The sequence below is a fragment of the Strix uralensis genome, unplaced genomic scaffold, assembly GCF_047716275.1.
Source record: "Strix uralensis isolate ZFMK-TIS-50842 unplaced genomic scaffold, bStrUra1 scaffold_37, whole genome shotgun sequence".
NCBI classification, from domain to species: domain Eukaryota; kingdom Metazoa; phylum Chordata; class Aves; order Strigiformes; family Strigidae; genus Strix; species Strix uralensis.
In genome coordinates, this window is record NW_027436711.1 from 909,293 (window position 1) to 929,287 (window position 19,995).

Here is a 19,995-nt window from a genome sequence, read left to right on the forward strand (position 1 = left end):
GGGCCATGTCACAGTGGGCAGTAGGTCAGTGGTGGCCATGTCACTATGGGGGCCATGTCACAGTGGGCAGCATGTCAGTAGTGGCCACGTCACTGTGGGGCCATGTCACAGTGTGCAGCAGGTCAGTGATGGCCATGTCACAGTGAGCAACAGGCCACTGGTTGCCATGTCACTGTGGGGGCTATGTCACAGTGGGCAGCAGGTCAGTGGTGGCCATGTCACTATGGGGGCCATGTCACAGTGGGCAGCAGGTCAGTAGTGGCCACGTCACTGTGGGGCCATGTCACAGTCTGCAGCAGGTCAGTGATGGCCATGTCACAGTGAGCAACAGGCCACTGGTTGCCATGTCACTGTGGGGGCTATGTCACAGTGGGCAGCAGGTCAGTGGTGGCCATGTCACTATGGGGGCCATGTCACAGTGGGCAGCAGGTCAGTGGTGGCCATGTCACTGTGAGGTCATGTCACAGTGTGCAGCAGGACAGTGGTGGCCATGTCACAGTGACCAACAGGCCACTGGTTGCCATGTCACTGTGGGGCCTATGTCACAGTGGGCAGCAGGTCAGTAGTGGCCACGTCACAGTGAGCAACAGGCCACTGGTTGCCATGTCACTGTGGGGGCTATGTCACTGTGGGCAGCAGGTCAGTGGTGGCCATGTCACTATGGGGGTCATGTCACAGTGGGCAGTAGGTCAGTGGTGGCCATGTCACTATGGGGGCCATGTCACATTGGGCAGCATGTCAGTAGTGGCCACGTCACTGTGGGGCCATGTCACAGTGTGCAGCAGGTCAGTGATGGCCATGTCACAGTGAGCAACAGGCCACTGGTTGCCATGTCACTGTGGGGGCTATGTCACAGTGGGCAGCAGGTCAGTGGTGGCCATGTCACTATGGGGGCCATGTCACAGTGGGCAGCAGGTCAGTAGTGGCCACGTCACTGTGGGGCCATGTCACAGTCTGCAGCAGGTCAGTGATGGCCATGTCACAGTGAGCAACAGGCCACTGGTTGCCATGTCACTGTGGGGGCTATGTCACAGTGGTCAGCGGGTCAGTGGTGGCCATGTCACTGTTGGGGCCATGTCACAGTGGGCAGCAGGTCAGTGGTGGCCATGTCACTATGGGGGCCATGTCACAGTGAGCAGCAGGTCTGTATTGGCCACGTCACTGTGGGGCCATGTCACAGTGGGCAGCAGGTCAATGGTGGCCATGTCACTATGGGGGCCATGTCACAGTGGGCAGCAGGTCAGTGGTGGCCATGTCACTATTGGGGCTATTTCACATTGGGCAGCAGGTCGGTGGTGGCCATGTCACTGTGAGGTCATGTCACAGTGTGCAGCAGGTCAGTGGTGGCCATGTCACAGTGAGCAACAGGCCACTGGTTGCCATGTCACTGTGGGGGCCATGCACAGTGGGCAGCAGGTCAGTGGTGGCCATGTCACTATGGGGGCCATGTCACAGTGGGCAGCAGGTCAGTGGTGGCCATGTCACTATGGGGGCCATGTCACAGTGGGCAGCAGGTCAGTGGTGGCCATGTCACTATGGGCGCCATGTCACAGTGGGCAGCAGGTCAGTAGTGGCCACGTCACTGTGGGGCCATGTCACAGTGTGCAGCAGGTCAGTGATGGCCATGTCACAGTGAGCAACAGGCCACTGGTTGCCATGTCACTGTGGGGGCTATGTCACATTGGGCAGCAGGTCAGTGCTGGCCATGTCAGTATGGGGGCCATGTCACAGTGGGCAGCAGTTCAATGGTGGCCATGTCACTATGGGGGCTATGTCACAGTGGGCAGCAGGTTAGTGGTGGCCATGTCACTGTGAGGTCATGTCACAGTGTGCAGCAGGACAGTGGTGGCCATGTCACAGTGAGCAACCGGCCACTGGTTGCCATGTCACTGTGGGGGCTATATCACAGTGGGCAGCAGGTCAGTGGTGGCCATGTCACTATGGGGGCCATGTCACAGTGGTCAGCAGGTCAGTAGTGGCAACGTCACTGTGGGGCCATGTCACAGTGTGCAGCAGGTCAGTGATCGCTATGTCACAGTGAGTAACAGGCCACTGGTTGCCATGTCACTGTGGGGGCTATGTCACAGTGGGCAGCAGGTCAGTAGTGGCCACGTTACTGTTGGGGACATGTCACAGTGGGCAGCAGGTCGGTGATGGCCATGTCACAGTGAGCAACAGGCCACTGGTTGGCATGTCACTGTGGGGGCTATGTCACAGTGGGCAGCAGGAAAGTGGTGGCCATGTCATATGGGGCCATGTCACAGTGTGCAGCATGTCAGTGGTGCCCAAGTCACTGTGGGGCTATGTCACAGTGGGCAGCAGGTCAGTGGTGGCCATGTCACTATGGGGGCCATGTCACAGTGGGCAGCAGGTCAGTAGTGGCCGCGTCACTGTGGGGCCATGTCACAGTGTGCAGCAGGTCAGTGATGGCCATGTCACAGTGAGCAACAGGCCACTGGTTGCCATGTCACTGTGGGGGCAATGTCACAGTGGGCAGCAGGTCAGATTTGGCCATGTCACTATGGGGGCCATGTCACAGTGGGCAGCAGGTCAATGGTGGCCATGTCACTATGGGGGCTATGTCACATTGGGCAGCAGGTCAGTGGTGGCCATGTCACTGTGAGGTCATGTCACAGTGTGCAGCAGGTCGGTGGTGGCCATGTCACAGTGAGCAACAGGCCACTGGTTGCCATGTCACTGTGGGGGCTATGTCACATTGGGCAGCAGGTCAGTGGTGGCCATGTCACTATGGGGGCCATGTCACAGTGGGCAGCAGGTCAGTAGTGGCCACGTCACTGTGGGGCCATGTCACAGTGTGCAGCATGTCAGTGATCGCCATGTCACAGTGAGCAACAGGCCACTGGTTGCCATGTCACTGTGGGGGCTATGTCACATTGGGCAGCAGGTCAGTGGTGGCCATGTCACTATGGGGGCCATGTCACAGTGGGCGGCACGTCAGTGGTGGCCATGTCACTATGGGGGCCATGTCACAGTGGGCAGCAGTTCAATGGTGGCCATGTCACTATGGGGGCTATGTCACAGTGGGCAGCAGGTCAGTGGTGGCCATGTCACTATGGGGGCCATGTGACAGTGTGCAGCAGGTCAGTAGTGGCCACGTTACTGTGGGGCCATGTCACAGTGTGCAGCAGGTCAGTGGTGGCATTGTCACAGTGAGCAACAGGCCACTGGTTGCCATGTCACTATGGGGGCTATGTCACAGTGGGCAGCTGGTCAGTGGCGGCCATGTCACTGTGGGGGCTATGTCACAGTGGGCAGCAGGTCAGTGGTGGCCATGTCACTATGGGGGCCATGTCACAGTGGGCAGCAGGTCAGTGGTGGCCATGTCACAGTGAGCAACAGGCCACTGGTTGCCATGTCACTGTGGGGGCTATGTCACAGTGGGCAGCAGGTCAGTGCTGGCCATGTCACTATGGGGGCCATGTCACATTGGGCAGCAGGTCAGTGGTGGCCATGTCACTATGGGGGCCATGTCACAGTGGGCAGCAGGTCAGTGGTGCCCAAGTCACTGTGGGGCTATGTCACAGTGGTCAGCGGGTCAGTAGTGGCCATGTCACTGTTGGGGCCATGTCACAGTGTGCAGCAGGTCAGTGATGGCCATGTCACAGTGAGCAACAGGCCACTGGTTGCCATGTCAGTGTCCGGGCTATGTCACAGTGGGCAGCAGGTCAGTAGTGGCCACGTCACTGTGGGGCCATGTCAGAGTGTGCAGCAGGTCAGTGATGGCCATGTCACAGTGAGCAACAGGCCACTGGTTGCCATGTCACTGTGGGGGCTATGTCACAGTGGGCAGCAGGTCAGTGCTGGCCACGTCACTATGGGGGCCATGTCACAGTGGGCAGCAGGTCAATGGTGGCCATGTGACTATGGGGGCTATGTCACATTGGGCAGCAGGTCAGTGGTGGCCATGTCACTCTGAGGTCATGTCACAGTCTGCAGCAGGACAGTGGTGGCCATGTCACAGTGAGCAACAGGCCACTGGTTGCCATGTCACTGTGGGGGCTATGTCACTGTGGGCAGCAGGTCAGTGGTGGCCATGTCACTATGGGGGCCATGTCACAGTGGGCAGTAGGTCAGTGGTGGCCATGTCACTATGGGGGCCATGTCACAGTGGGCAGCATGTCAGTAGTGGCCACGTCACTGTGGGGCCATGTCACAGTGTGCAGCAGGTCAGTGATGGCCATGTCACAGTGAGCAACAGGCCACTGGTTGCCATGTCACTGTGGGGGCTATGTCACAGTGGGCAGCAGGTCAGTGGTGGCCATGTCACTATGGGGGCCATGTCACAGTGGGCAGCAGGTCAGTAGTGGCCACGTCACTGTGGGGCCATGTCACAGTCTGCAGCAGGTCAGTGATGGCCATGTCACAGTGAGCAACAGGCCACTGGTTGCCATGTCACTGTGGGGGCTATGTCACAGTGGGCAGCAGGTCAGTGGTGGCCATGTCACTATGGGGGCCATGTCACAGTGGGCAGCAGGTCAGTGGTGGCCATGTCACTGTGAGGTCATGTCACAGTGTGCAGCAGGACAGTGGTGGCCATGTCACAGTGACCAACAGGCCACTGGTTGCCATGTCACTGTGGGGCCTATGTCACAGTGGGCAGCAGGTCAGTAGTGGCCACGTCACAGTGAGCAACAGGCCACTGGTTGCCATGTCACTGTGGGGGCTATGTCACTGTGGGCAGCAGGTCAGTGGTGGCCATGTCACTATGGGGGTCATGTCACAGTGGGCAGTAGGTCAGTGGTGGCCATGTCACTATGGGGGCCATGTCACATTGGGCAGCATGTCAGTAGTGGCCACGTCACTGTGGGGCCATGTCACAGTGTGCAGCAGGTCAGTGATGGCCATGTCACAGTGAGCAACAGGCCACTGGTTGCCATGTCACTGTGGGGGCTATGTCACAGTGGGCAGCAGGTCAGTGGTGGCCATGTCACTATGGGGGCCATGTCACAGTGGGCAGCAGGTCAGTAGTGGCCACGTCACTGTGGGGCCATGTCACAGTCTGCAGCAGGTCAGTGATGGCCATGTCACAGTGAGCAACAGGCCACTGGTTGCCATGTCACTGTGGGGGCTATGTCACAGTGGGCAGCAGGTCAGTGGTGCCCAAGTCACTGTGGGGCTATGTCACAGTGGTCAGCGGGTCAGTGGTGGCCATGTCACTGTTGGGGCCATGTCACAGTGGGCAGCAGGTCAGTGGTGGCCATGTCACTATGGGGGCCATGTCACAGTGAGCAGCAGGTCTGTATTGGCCACGTCACTGTGGGGCCATGTCACAGTGGGCAGCAGGTCAATGGTGGCCATGTCACTATGGGGGCCATGTCACAGTGGGCAGCAGGTCAGTGGTGGCCATGTCACTATTGGGGCTATTTCACATTGGGCAGCAGGTCGGTGGTGGCCATGTCACTGTGAGGTCATGTCACAGTGTGCAACAGGTCAGTGGTGGCCATGTCACAGTGAGCAACAGGCCACTGGTTGCCATGTCACTGTGGGGGCCATGCACAGTGGGCAGCAGGTCAGTGGTGGCCATGTCACTATGGGGGCCATGTCACAGTGGGCAGCAGGTCAGTGGTGGCCATGTCACTATGGGGGCCATGTCACAGTGGGCAGCAGGTCAGTGGTGGCCATGTCACTATGGGCGCCATGTCACAGTGGGCAGCAGGTCAGTAGTGGCCACGTCACTGTGGGGCCATGTCACAGTGTGCAGCAGGTCAGTGATGGCCATGTCACAGTGAGCAACAGGCCACTGGTTGCCATGTCACTGTGGGGGCTATGTCACAGTGGGCAGCAGGTCAGTGCTGGCCATGTCAGTATGGGGGCCATGTCACAGTGGGCAGCAGTTCAATGGTGGCCATGTCACTATGGGGGCTATGTCACAGTGGGCAGCAGGTTAGTGGTGGCCATGTCACTGTGAGGTCATGTCACAGTGTGCAGCAGGACAGTGGTGGCCATGTCACAGTGAGCAACCGGCCACTGGTTGCCATGTCACTGTGGGGGCTATATCACAGTGGGCAGCAGGTCAGTGGTGGCCATGTCACTATGGGGGCCATGTCACAGTGGTCAGCAGGTCAGTAGTGGCAACGTCACTGTGGGGCCATGTCACAGTGTGCAGCAGGTCAGTGATCGCTATGTCACAGTGAGTAACAGGCCACTGGTTGCCATGTCACTGTAGGGGCTATGTCACAGTGGGCAGCAGGTCAGTAGTGGCCACGTTACTGTTGGGGACATGTCAGTGTGGGCAGCAGGTCGGTGATGGCCATGTCACAGTGAGCAACAGGCCACTGGTTGGCATGTCACTGTGGGGGCTATGTCACAGTGGGCAGCAGGAAAGTGGTGGCCATGTCATATGGGGCCATGTCACAGTGTGCAGCATGTCAGTGGTGCCCAAGTCACTGTGGGGCTATGTCACAGTGGGCAGCAGGTCAGTGGTGGCCATGTCACTATGGGGGCCATGTCACAGTGGGCAGCAGGTCAGTAGTGGCCGCGTCACTGTGGGGCCATGTCACAGTGTGCAGCAGGTCAGTGATGGCCATGTCACAGTGAGCAACAGGCCACTGGTTGCCATGTCACTGTGGGGGCAATGTCACAGTGGGCAGCAGGTCAGATTTGGCCATGTCACTATGGGGGCCATGTCACAGTGGGCAGCAGGTCAATGGTGGCCATGTCACTATGGGGGCTATGTCACATTGGGCAGCAGGTCAGTGGTGGCCATGTCACTGTGAGGTCATGTCACAGTGTGCAGCAGGTCGGTGGTGGCCATGTCACAGTGAGCAACAGGCCACTGGTTGCCATGTCACTGTGGGGGCTATGTCACATTGGGCAGCAGGTCAGTGGTGGCCATGTCACTATGGGGGCCATGTCACAGTGGGCAGCAGGTCAGTAGTGGCCACGTCACTGTGGGGCCATGTCACAGTGTGCAGCATGTCAGTGATCGCCATGTCACAGTGAGCAACAGGCCACTGGTTGCCATGTCACTGTGGGGGCTATGTCACATTGGGCAGCAGGTCAGTGGTGGCCATGTCACTATGGGGGCCATGTCACAGTGGGCGGCACGTCAGTGGTGGCCATGTCACTATGGGGGCCATGTCACAGTGGGCAGCAGTTCAATGGTGGCCATGTCACTATGGGGGCTATGTCACAGTGGGCAGCAGGTCAGTGATGGCCATGTCACAGTGAGCAACAGGCCACTGGTTACCAAGTCACATGGGGGCTATGTAACAGTGGGCAGCAGGTCAGTGGTGGCCATGTCACTATGGGGGCCATGTGACAGTGTGCAGCAGGTCAGTAGTGGCCATGTCACTATGGGGGCCATGTCACAGTGGGTAGCAGGTCAGTGGTGGCCATGTCACTGTGGGGGCCATGTCACATTGGGCAGCAGGTCAGTGGTGGCCATGTCACTATGGGGGCCATGTCACAGTGGGCAGCAGGTCAGTGGTGCCCAAGTCACTGTGGGGCTATGTCACAGTGGTCAGCGGGTCAGTAGTGGCCATGTCACTGTTGGGGCCATGTCACAGTGTGCAGCAGGTCAGTGATGGCCATGTCACAGTGAGCAACAGGCCACTGGTTGCCATGTCAGTGTCCGGGCTATGTCACAGTGGGCAGCAGGTCAGTGGTGGCCATGTCAATATGGGGGCCATGTCACAGTGGGCAGCAGGTCAGTAGTGGCCACGTCACTGTGGGGCCATGTCACAGTCTGCAGCAGGTCAGTGATGGCCATGTCACAGTGAGCAACAGGCCACTGGTTGCCATGTCACTGTGGGGGCTATGTCACAGTGGGCAGCAGGTCAGTGCTGGCCACGTCACTATGGGGGCCATGTCACAGTGGGCAGCAGGTCAATGGTGGCCATGTCACTATGGGGGCTATGTCACATTGGGCAGCAGGTCAGTGATGGCCATGTCACAGTGAGCAACAGGCCACTGGTTGCCATGTCACTGTGGGGGCTATGTCACAGTGGGCAGCAGGTCAGTGGTGGCCATGTCACTATGGGGGCCATGTCACATTGGGCAGCAGGTCAGTGGTGGCCATGTCACTATGGCGACCATGTCACAGTGGGCCCCAGGTCAGTAGTGGCCACGTCACTGTGGGGCCATGTCACAGTGTGCAGCAGGTCGGTGGTGGCCATGTCACAGTGAGCAACAGGCCACTGGTTGCCATGTCACTATGGGGGCTATGTCACAGTGGGCAGCTGGTCAGTGGCGGCCATGTCACTGTGGGGGCTATGTCACAGTGGGCAGCAGGTCAGTGGTGGCCATGTCACAGTGAGCAACAGGCCACTGGTTGCCATGTCACTGTGGGGGCTATGTCACAGTGGGCAGCAGGTCAGTGCTGGCCATGTCACTATGGGGGCCATGTCACATTGGGCAGCAGGTCAGTGGTGGCCATGTCACTATGGGGGCCATGTCACAGTGGGCAGCAGGTTAGTGGTGCCCAAGTCACTGTGGGGCTATGTCACAGTGGTCAGCGGGTCAGTAGTGGCCATGTCACTGTTGGGGCCATGTCACAGTGTGCAGCAGGTCAGTGATGGCCATGTCACAGTGAGCAACAGGCCACTGGTTGCCATGTCAGTGTCCGGGCTATGTCACAGTGGGCAGCAGGTCAGTGGTGGCCATGTCACTATGGGGGCCATGTCACAGTGGGCAGCAGGTCAGTAGTGGCCACGTCACTGTGGGGCCATGTCACAGTGTGCAGCAGGTCAGTGATGGCCATGTCACAGTGAGCAACAGGCCACTGGTTGCCATGTCACTGTGGGGGCTATGTCACAGTGGGCAGCAGGTCAGTGCTGGCCACGTCACTATGGGGGCCATGTCACAGTGGGCAGCAGGTCAATGGTGGCCATGTCACTATGGGGGCTATGTCACATTGGGCAGCAGGTCAGTGGTGGCCATGTCACTGTGAGGTCATGTCACAGTGTGCAGCAGGTCAGTGATGGCCATGTCACAGTGAGCAACAGGCCACTGGTTGCCATGTCACTGTGGGGGCTATGTCACAGTGGGCAGCAGGTCAGTGGTGGCCATGTCACTATGGGGGCCATGTCACAGTGGGCAGCAGGTCAGTGGTGGCCATGTCACTATGGCGACCATGTCACAGTGGGCAGCAGGTCAGTAGTGGCCACGTCACTGTGGGGCCATGTCACAGTGTGCAGCAGATCGGTGGTGGCCATGTCACAGTGAGCAACAGGCCACTGGTTGCCATGTCACTGTGGGGGCTATATCACAGTGGGAAGCAGGTCAGTGGTGGCCATGTCACTATGGGGGCCATGTCACAGTGGGCAGCAGGTCAGTAGTGGCCATGTCACTATGGGGGCCATGTCACAGTGGGCGGCAGGTCAGTAGTGGCCACGTCACTGTGGGGACATGTCACAGTGGGCAGCAGGTCAGTAGTGGCCACGTTACTGTTGGGGCCATGTCACAGTGGGCAGCAGGTCAGTGATGGCCATGTCACTGTGGGGCTATGTCACAGTGGTCAGCGGGTCAGTGGTGGCCATGTCACTATGGGTGTTATGTCACATTGGGCAGCAGGTCAGTGGTGGCCATGTCACTGTGAGGTCATGTCACAGTGTGCAGCATGTCAGTGGTGGCCTTGTCACAGTGAGCAATAGGCCACTGGTTGCCATGTCACTGTGGTGTCTATGTCACAGTGGACAGCAGGTCAGTGGTGGCCATGTCACTATGGGGGCCATGTCACAGTGTGCAGCAGGTCAGTGGTGGCCATGTCACAGTGAGAAACAGGCCACTGGTTGCCATGTCACTGTGGGGGCCATGTCACAGTGGGCAGCAGGTCAGTGGTGGCCATGTCACTATGGAGGCTATGTCACATTGGGCAGCAGGTCAGTGGTGGCCATGTCACTGTGGGTGCCATGTCACAGTGGTCAGCGGGTCAGTGGTGGCCATGTCACTGTGGGAGCCATGTCACTATGGGGGCATTGTCACAGTGGGCAGCAGGTCAGTTGTGGGCATGTCTCTGTGGGGGCCATGTCACAGTGGTAAGCGGGTCAGTGGTGGCCATGTCACTGTAGGGGCCATGTCACAGGTGTCAGCGGGTCAGTGGTGGCCATGTCACTGTGAGGTCATGTCACAGTGTGCAGCAGGTCAGTGGTGGCAATGTCACTATGGGGGCCATATCACAGTGGGCAGCAGGTCAGTAGTGGCCACGTCACTGTGGGGCCATGTCACAGTGTGCAGCAGTTCAGTGATGGCCATGTCACAGTGAGTAACAGGCCACTGGTTGCCATGTCACTGTGGGGGCTATGTCACAGTGGGCAGCAGGTCAGTGCTGGCCGTGTCACTATGGTGGCCATGTCACACTGGGGAGCAGGTCAGTGGTGGCCATGTCACTATGGGGGCTATGTCACATTGGGCAGCAGGTCAGTGGTGGCCATGTCACTGTGAGGTCATGTCACAGTGTGCAGCAGGTCAGTGGTGGCCATGTCACAGTGAGCAACGGGCCACTGGTTGCCATGTCACTGTGGGGGCTATGTCACAGTGGGCAGCAGGTGAGTGGTGGCCATGTCACTATGTGGGCCATGTCACAGTGTGCAGCAGGTCAGTGGTGGCCATGTCACTATGGGGGTCATGTCACAGTGGGCAGCAGGTCAGTAGTGGCCACGTCACTGTGGGGCCATGTCACAGTGTGCAGCAGGTCAGGGATGGCCATGTCACAGTGAGCAACAGGCCACTGGTTGCCATGTCACTGTGGGGGCTATGTCACAGTGGGCAGCAGGTCAGTGGTGCCCAAGTCACTGTGGGGCTATGTCACAGTGGTCAGCGGGTCAGTGGTGGCCATGTCACTGTTGGGGCCATGTCACAGTGGGCAGCAGGTCAGTGCTGGCCATGTCACTATGGGGGCCATGTCACAGTGTGCAGCAGGTCAGTGATGGCCATGTCACAGTGAGCAACAGGCCACTGGTTGCCATGTCACTGTGTGGGCTATGTCACAGTGGGCAGCAGGTCAGTGCTGGCCATGTCAATATGGGGGCCATGTCACAGTGGGCAGCAGGTCAATGGTGGCCATGTCACTATGGGGGACATGTCACAGTGTGCAGCATGTCAATGGTGGCCATGTCACTATGGGGGCCATGTCACAGTGGGCAGCAGGTCAGTAGTGGCCACGCCACTGTGGGGGCTATGTCACAGTGTGCAGCAGGTCAGTGCTGGCCGTGTCACTATGGTGGCCATGTCACACTGGGGAGCAGGTCAGTGGTGGCCATGTCACTATGGGGGCTATGTCACATTGGGCAGCAGGTCAGTGGTGGCCATGTCACTGTGAGGTCATGTCACAGTGTGCAGCAGGTCAGTGGTGGCCATGTCACAGTGAGCAACAGGCCACTGGTTGCCATGTCACTGTGGGGGCTATGTCACATTGGGCAGCAGGTCAGTGGTGGCCATGTCAGTATGGGGGCTCTGTCACAGTGGGCAGCAGGTCAGTAGTGGCCACGTCACTGTGGGGCCATGTCACAGTGTGCAGCATGTCAGTGATGGCCATGTCACAGTGAGTAACAGGCCACTGGTTGCCATGTCACTGTGGGGGCTATGTCACAGTGGGCAGCAGGTCAGTGGTGATCATGTTACTGTTTGGGACATGTCACATTGGGCAGCAGGTCAGTGCTGGCCATGTCACTATGGGGTCAATGTCACAGTGGGCAGCAGGTCAGAGCTGGCCATGTCACTGTGGGTGCCATGTCACAGTGGTCAGCGGGTCAGTGGTGGCCATGTCACTGTGGGAGCCATGTCACTATGGGGGCCATGTCACAGTGGGCAGCAGGTCAGTTGTGGGCATGTCTCTGTGGGGGCCATGTCACAGTGGTAAGCGGGTCAGTGGTGGCCATGTCACTGTAGGGGCCATGTCACAGGTGTCAGCGGGTCAGTGGTGGCCATGTCACTGTGAGGTCATGTCACAGTGTGCAGCAGGTCAGTGGTGGCAATGTCACTATGGGGGCCATATCACAGTGGGCAGCAGGTCAGTAGTGGCCACGTCACTGTGGGGCCATTTCACAGTGTGCAGCAGTTCAGTGATGGCCATGTCACAGTGAGTAACAGGCCACTGGTTGCCATGTCACTGTGGGGGCTATGTCACAGTGGGCAGCAGGTCAGTGCTGGCCGTGTCACTATGGTGGCCATGTCACACTGGGGAGCAGGTCAGTGGTGGCCATGTCACTATGGGGGCTATGTCACATTGGGCAGCAGGTCAGTGGTGGCCATGTCACTGTGAGGTCATGTCACAGTGTGCAGCAGGTCAGTGGTGGCCATGTCACAGTGAGCAACGGGCCACTGGTTGCCATGTCACTGTGGGGGCTATGTCACAGTGGGCAGCAGGTGAGTGGTGGCCATGTCACTATGTGGGCCATGTCACAGTGTGCAGCAGGTCAGTGGTGGCCATGTCACTATGGGGGTCATGTCACAGTGGGCAGCAGGTCAGTAGTGGCCACGTCACTGTGGGGCCATGTCACAGTGTGCAGCAGGTCAGGGATGGCCATGTCACAGTGAGCAACAGGCCACTCGTTGCCATGTCACTGTGGGGGCTATGTCACAGTGGGCGGCAGGTCAGTGGTGGCCATGTCACTATGGGGGCCATGTCACAGTGGGCAGCAGGTCAGTGGTGCCCAAGTCACTGTGGGGCTATGTCACAGTGGTCAGCGGGTCAGTGGTGGCCATGTCACTGTTGGGGCCATGTCACAGTGGGCAGCAGGTCAGTGGTGGCCATGTCACTATGGGGGCCATGTCACAGTGTGCAGCAGGTCAGTGATGGCCATGTCACAGTGAGCAACAGGCCACTGGTTGCCATGTCACTGTGGGGGCTATGTCACAGTGGGCAGCAGGTCAGTGCTGGCCATGTCAATATGGGGGCCATGTCACAGTGGGCAGCAGGTCAATGGTGGCCATGTCACTATGGGGGACATGTCACAGTGTGCAGCATGTCAATGGTGGCCATGTCACTATGGGGGCCATGTCACAGTGGGCAGCAGGTCAGTAGTGGCCATGTCACTGTGGGGGCCATGTCACAGGTGTCAGCGGGACAGTGGTGGCCATGTCACTGTGAGGTCATGTCACAGTGGGCAGCAGGTCAGTGGTGGCCATGTCACTACGGGGGCCATGTCACAGTGGGCAGCAGGTCAGTTGTGGCCAAGTCTATATGGGGCCATGTCACAGTGTGCAGCAGGTCAGTGATGGCCATGTCACAGTGAGCAACACGCCACTGGTTGCTATGTCACTGTGGGGACTATGTCACAGTGGGCAGCAGGTCAGTGCTGGCCATGTCACTATGGGGACCATGTCACAGTGGGCAGCAGGTCAGTGGTGGCCATGTCACTACGGGGGCTATGTCACATTGGGCAGCAGGTCAGTGCTGGCCATGTCACTATGGGGGCCATGTCACAGTGGGCAGCAGGTCAGTGGTGGCAATGTCACTGTGAGGTCATGTCACAGTGTGCAGATGGTCAGTGGTGGCCATGTCACAGTGAGCAACAGGCCACTGGTTGCCATGTCACTGTGGGGGCTATGTCACAGTGGGCAGCAGGTCAGTGCTGGCCATGTCACTATGGGGGCCATGTCACAGTGCGCAGCAGGTCAGTGGTGGCCATGTCACTATGGGGGCTATGTCACATTGGGCAGCAGGTCAGTGGTGGCCATGTCACTATGGGGGCAACATCAAAGTGGTCAGCAGGTCAGTGGTGGCCATGTCACTATGGGGGCCATGTCACAGTGAGCAGCAGGTCAGTAGTGGCCACGTCACTATGGGGGCCATGTCACAGTGGGCAGCAGGTCAGTGGTGTCCATGTCTCTATGGGGGTCATGTCACATTGGGCAGCAGGTCAGTGGTGGCCATGTCACTATGGGGGCCATATCACAGTGGGCAGCAGGTCAGTATTGGTCACGTCACTGTGGGGCCATGTCACAGTGTGCAGCAGGCAGTGATGGCCATGTCACAATGAGCAACAGGCCACTGGTTGCCATGTCACTATGGGGGCCATGTCACAGTGGGCAGCAGGTCAGTGGTGGCCATGTCACTGTGGGGCCATGTCACAGTGTGCAGCAGGTCAGTGATGGCCATGTCACAGTGAGCATCAGGCCACTGGTTGCCATGTCACTGTGGGGGCTATGTCACAGAGTGCAGCAGGTCAGTGCTGGCCATGTCACTATGGGGGCCATGTCACAGTGCGCAGCAGGTCAGTGGTGGCCATGTCACTGTGAGGTCATGTCACAGTGTGCAGCAGGTCAGTGGTGGCCAGGTCACTGTGGGGCTATGTCACAGTGGTCAGCGGATCAGTGGTGGCCATGTCACTGTGGGGACCATGTCACAGTGGGCAGCAGGTCAGTGGTGGCCATGTCACTATGGGGGCTATGTCACTTTGGGCAGCAGGTCAGTGGTGCCCATGTCACTATGGGGGCCATGTCACAGTGGGTAGCATGTCAGTGGTGGTCATGTCACTGTGGGGCTATGTCACATTGGGCAGCAGGTCAGTGGTGGCCATGTCACGGTGATGTCATGTCATAGTGTGCAGCAGGTCAGTGGTGGCCATGTCACAGTGAGCAACAGGCCACTGGTTGCCATGTCACTGTGGGGGCTAAGTAACAGTGTGCAGCAGGTCAGTGGTGGCAATGTCACTATGGGGGCCATGTCACAGTGGGCAGCTGTTCAGTAGTGGCCACGTCACTGTGGGGCCATGTCACAGTGTGCAGCATGTCAGTGATGGCCATGTCACAGTGAGTAACAGGCCACTGGTTGCCATGTCACTGTGGGGGCTATGTCACAGTGGGCAGCAGGTCAGTGCTGGCTGTGTCACTATGGTGGCCATGTCACAGTGGGCAGCAGGTCAGTGGTGGCCATGTCACTATGGGGGCTATGTCACATTGGGCAGCAGGTCAGTGGTGGCCATGTCACTGTGAGGTCATGTCACAGTGTGCAGCAGGTCAGTGTTGGCCATGTCACAGTGAGTAACAGGCCACTGGTTGCCATGTCACTGTGGGGGCTATGTCACAGTGGGCAGCAGGTCAGTAGTGGCCATGTCACTATGGGGGCCATGTCACAGTGGGCAGCAGGTCAGTAGTGGCCACGTCACTGTGGGGACATGTCACAGTGCGCAGCAGGTCAGTGATGGCCATGTCACAGTGAGCAACAGGCCACTGGTTGCCATGTCACTGTGGGGGCTATGTCACAGTGGGGAGCAGGTCAGTGGTGGCCATGTCACTATGGGGGCCATGTCACAGTGGGCAGCAGGTCAGTGGTGCCCAAGTCACTGTGGGGCTATGTCACAGTGGGGAGCAGGTCAGTGGTGGCCATGTCACTATGGGGGCCATTTCACAGTGGGCAGCAGGTCAGTGGTGCCCAAGTCACTGTGGGTCTATGTCACAGTGGTCAGCGGGTCAGTGGTGGCCATGTCACTGTTGGGGCCATGTCACAGTGGGCAGCAGGTCAGTGCTGGCCATGTCACTATGGGGGCCATGTCACAGTGGGCAGCAGGTCAGTATTGGCCACGTCACTGTGGGGCCATGTCACAGTGTGCAGCAGGTCAGTGATGGCCATGTCACACTGAGTAACAGGCCACTGGTTGCCATGTCACTGTGGGGGCTATGTCACAGTGGGCCGCAGGTCACTGGTGCCATGTCACTATGGGGGCCATGTCGCAGTGGGCAGCAGGTCAGTGGTGCCCAAGTCACTGTGGTGCTATGTCACAGTGGTCAGCGGGTCAGTAGTGGCCTTGTCACTGTTGGGGCCATGTCACAGTGGGCAGGAGGTCAATGGTGGCCATGTCACTATGGGGGCTATGTCACATTGGGCAGCAGGTCAGTGGTGGCCATGTCACTGTGAGGTCATGTCACAGTGTGCAGCAGGTCAGTGGTGGCCATGTCACAGTGAGCAACAGGCCACTGGTTGCCATGTCACTGTGGGGACTATGTCACAGTGGGCAGCAGGTCAGTGGTGGCCATGTCACTATGGGGGCCATGTCACAGTGGGCAACAGGTCAGTGGTGGTCATGTCACTATGGGGGCCATGTCACAGCGGGCAGCAGGTCAGTAGTGGCCACGTCACTGTGGGGCCATGTCACAGTGTGCAGCAGGTCAGTGATGGCCATGTCACAGTGAGCAACAGGCCACTGGTTGCCATGTCACTGTGGGGACTATGTCATAGTGGGCAGCAGGTCAGTGGTGGCCATGTCACTATGGTGGCCATGTCACAGTGAGTAGCAGGTCAGTGGTGGCCATGTCACTATGGGGGCTATGTCACTTTGGGCAGCAGGTCAGTGGTGGCAATGTCACTGTGAGGACATGTCACAGTGTGCAGCAGGTCAGTGGTGGCCATGTCACAGTGAGTAACAGGCCACTGGTTGCCATGTCACTGTGGGGGCTATGTCACTGTGGGCAGCAGGTCAGTGGTGGCCATGTCACTATGGGGGCCATGTCACAGTGGGCAGCAGGTCAGTGGTGGCCATGTCACTATGGGGGCCATGTCACAGTGGGCAGCAGGTCAGTAGTGGTCACGTCACTGTGGGGCCATGTCACAGTCTGCAGCAGGTCAGTGATGGCCATATCACAGTGAGAAATAGGCCACTGGTTGCCATGTCACTGTGGGGCCTATGTCACAGTGGGCAGCAGGTCAGTGGTGGCCATGTCACTGTGAGGTCATGTCACAGTGTGCAGCAGGACAGTGGTGGCCATGTCACTATGGGGGCCATGTCACAGTGGACAGCAGGTCAGTGGTGGCCATGTCACTATGGCGGCCATGTCACAGTGGGCAGCAGGTCAGTAGTGGCCACGTCACTGTGGGGCCATGTCACAGTGTGCAGCAGGTCAGTGATGGCCATGTCACAGTGAGCAACAGGCCACTGGTTGCCATGTCACTGTGGGGGCTATGTCACAGTGGGCAGCAGGTCAGTTTTGGCCATGTCACTATGGGGGGCATGTCACAGTGGGCAGCAGGTCAGTGGTGCCCAAGTCACTATGGGGGCCATGTAACAGTGGGCAGCAGGTCAGTAGTGGCCACGTCACTGTGGGGCCATGTCACAGTGTGCAGCAGGTCAGTGCTGGCCATGTCACTATGGGAGCCATGTCACTGTGGGCAGCAGGTCAGTGGTGGCCATGTCACTATGGGGGCCATGTCACAGTGGGCAGTAGGTCAGTGGTGGCCATGTCACTATGGGGGCCATGTCACAGTGGGCAGCAGGTCAGTAGTGGCCACGTCACTGTGGGGCCATGTCACAGTGTGCAGCAGGTCAGTGATGGCCATGTCACAGTGAGCAACAGGCCACTGGTTGCCATGTCACTGTGGGGGCTATGTCACAGTGGGCAGCAGGTCAGTGGTTGCCATGTCACTATGGGGGCCATGTCACAGTGGGCAGCAGGTCAGTAGTGGCCACGTCACTGTGGGGCCATGTCACAGGCTGCAGCCGGTCAGTGATGGCCATGTCACAGTGAGCAACAGGCCACTGGTTGCCATGTCACTGTGGGGGCTATGTCACAGTGGGCAGCAGGTCAGTGCTGGCCATGTCACTATGGGGGCCATGTCACAGTGGGCAGCAGGTCAGTGGTGGCCATGTCACTGTGAGGTCATGTCACAGTGTGCAGCAGGACAGTGGTGGCCATGTCACAGTGAGCAACAGGCCACTGGTTGCCATGTCACTGTGGGGGCTATGTCACAGTGGGCAGCAGGTCAATGGTGGCCATGTCACTATGGGGGCCATGTCACAGTGGGCAGCAGGTCAGTGGTGGCCATGTCACTATGGGGGCCATGTCACAGTGGGCAGCAGGTCAGTAGTGGCCACGTCACTGTGGGGCCATGTCACAGTGTGCAGCAGGTCAGTGATGGCCATGTCACAGTGAGTAACAGGCCACTGGTTGCCGTGTCACTGTGGGGGCTATGTCACAGTGGGCAGCAGGTCAGTGGTGCCCAAGTCACTGTGGGGCTATGTCACATTGGGCAGCAGGTCAGTGGTGGCCATGTCACTATGGGGTCCATGTCACAGTGGGCAGCAGGTCAGTGGTGGCCATGTCAGTATGGGGGTCATGTTACAGTGGGCAGCAGGTCAGTGGTGCCCAAGTCACTGTGGGGCTATGTCACAGTGGTCAGCGGGTCAGTGGTGGCCATGTCACTGTTGGAGCCATGTCACAGTGGGCAGCAGGTCAGTGGTGGCCATGTCACTATGGGGGCCATGTCACAGTGAGCAGCAGTTCTGTATTGGCCACGTCACTGTGGGGCCATGTCACAGTGGGCAGCAGGTCAGTGCTGGCCATGTCACTATGGGGGCCATGTCACAGTGGGCAGCAGGTCAGTGGTGGCCATGTCACTATGGGGGCTATTTCACATTGGGCAGCAGGTCGGTGGTGGCCATGTCACTGTGAGGTCATGTCACAGTGTGCAGCAGGTCAGTGGTGGCCATGTCACAGTGAGCAACAGGCCACTGGTTGCCATGTCACTGTGGGGGCTATGTCACAGTGGGCAGCAGGTCAGTGGTGGCCATGTCACTATGGGGTCATGTCACAGTGGGCAGCATGTCAGTAGTGGCCACGTCACTGTGGGGCCATGTCACAGTGTGCAGCAGGTCAGTGATGGCCATGTCACAGGGAGCAACAGGCCACTGGTTGCCATGTCACTGTGGGGGCCATGTCACAGTGGGCAGCAGGTCAGTGGTGCCCAAGTCACTCTGGGGCTCTGTCACAGTGGTCAGCGGGTCAGTAGTGGCCATGTCACTGTTGGGGCCATGTCACAGTGGGCAGCGGATCAGTGGTGGCCATGTCACTATGGGGGCCATGTCACAGTGGGCAGCAGGTCAGTAGTGGCCACGTCACTGTGGGGCCATGTCACAGTGTGCAGCAGGCTAGTGATCGCCATGACACAGTGAGTAACAGGCCACTGGTTGCCATGTCACTGTGGGGGCTATGTCACAGTGGGCAGCAGGTCAGTGGTGGCCATGTCACTATGGGGGCCATGTCACAGTGGGCAGCAGGTCAGTAGTGGCCACGTCACTGTGGGGCCATGTCACAGTGTGCAGCAGGACAGTGATGGCCATGTCACAGTGAGCAACAGGCCACTGGTTGCCATGTCACTGTGGGGGCAATGTCACAGTGGGCAGCAGGTCAGATTTGGCCATGTCACTATGGGGGCCATGTCACCGTGGGCAGCAGGTCAGTGGTGGCCATGTCACTATGGGGGCCATGTCACAGTGGGCAGCACGTCAATGGTGGCCATGTCACTATGGGGGCTATGTCACATTGGGCAGCAGGTCAGTGGTGGCCATGTCACTGTGAGGTCATGTCACAGTGTGCAGCAGGTCGGTGGTGGCCATGTCACAGTGAGCAACAGGCCACTGGTTGCCATGTCACTGTGGGGGCTATGTCACAGTGGGCAGCAGGTCAGTGCTGGCCATGTCTCTATGGGGGCCATGTCACAGTGGGCAGCAGGTCAGTAGTGGCCATGTCACTATGGGGGCCATGTCACAGTGGGCGGCAGGTCAGTGGTGGCCATGTCACTATGGGGGCCATGTCACAGTGTGCAGCAGGTCAGTGGTGGCCATGTCACAGTGAGAAACAGGCCACTGGTTGCCATGTCACTGTGGGGGCTATGTCACAGTGGGCAGCAGGTCAGTGGTGCCCAAGTCACTGTGGGGCTATGTCACAGTGGGCAGCAGTTCAGTGGTGGCCATGTCACTATGGGGGCCATGTCACCGTGGGCAGCAGGTCAGTGGTGCCCAAGACACTGTGGGGCCATGTCACAGTGTCCAGCAGCTCAGTGATGGCCATGTCACACTGAGTAACAGGCCACTGGTAGCCATTTCACAGTGGGGGCTATGTCACAGTGGGCAGCAGATCAGTTGTGGCCATGTCACTGTGGGGGCCATGTCACAGTGGGCAGCAGGTCATTGGTGGCCATGTCACTATGGGGGCCATGTCACAGTGTGCAGCAGGTCAGTGGTGGCCATGTCACAGTGAGAAACAGGCCACTGGTTGCCATGTCACTATGGGGGCCATGTCACAGTGGTCAGAGGGTCA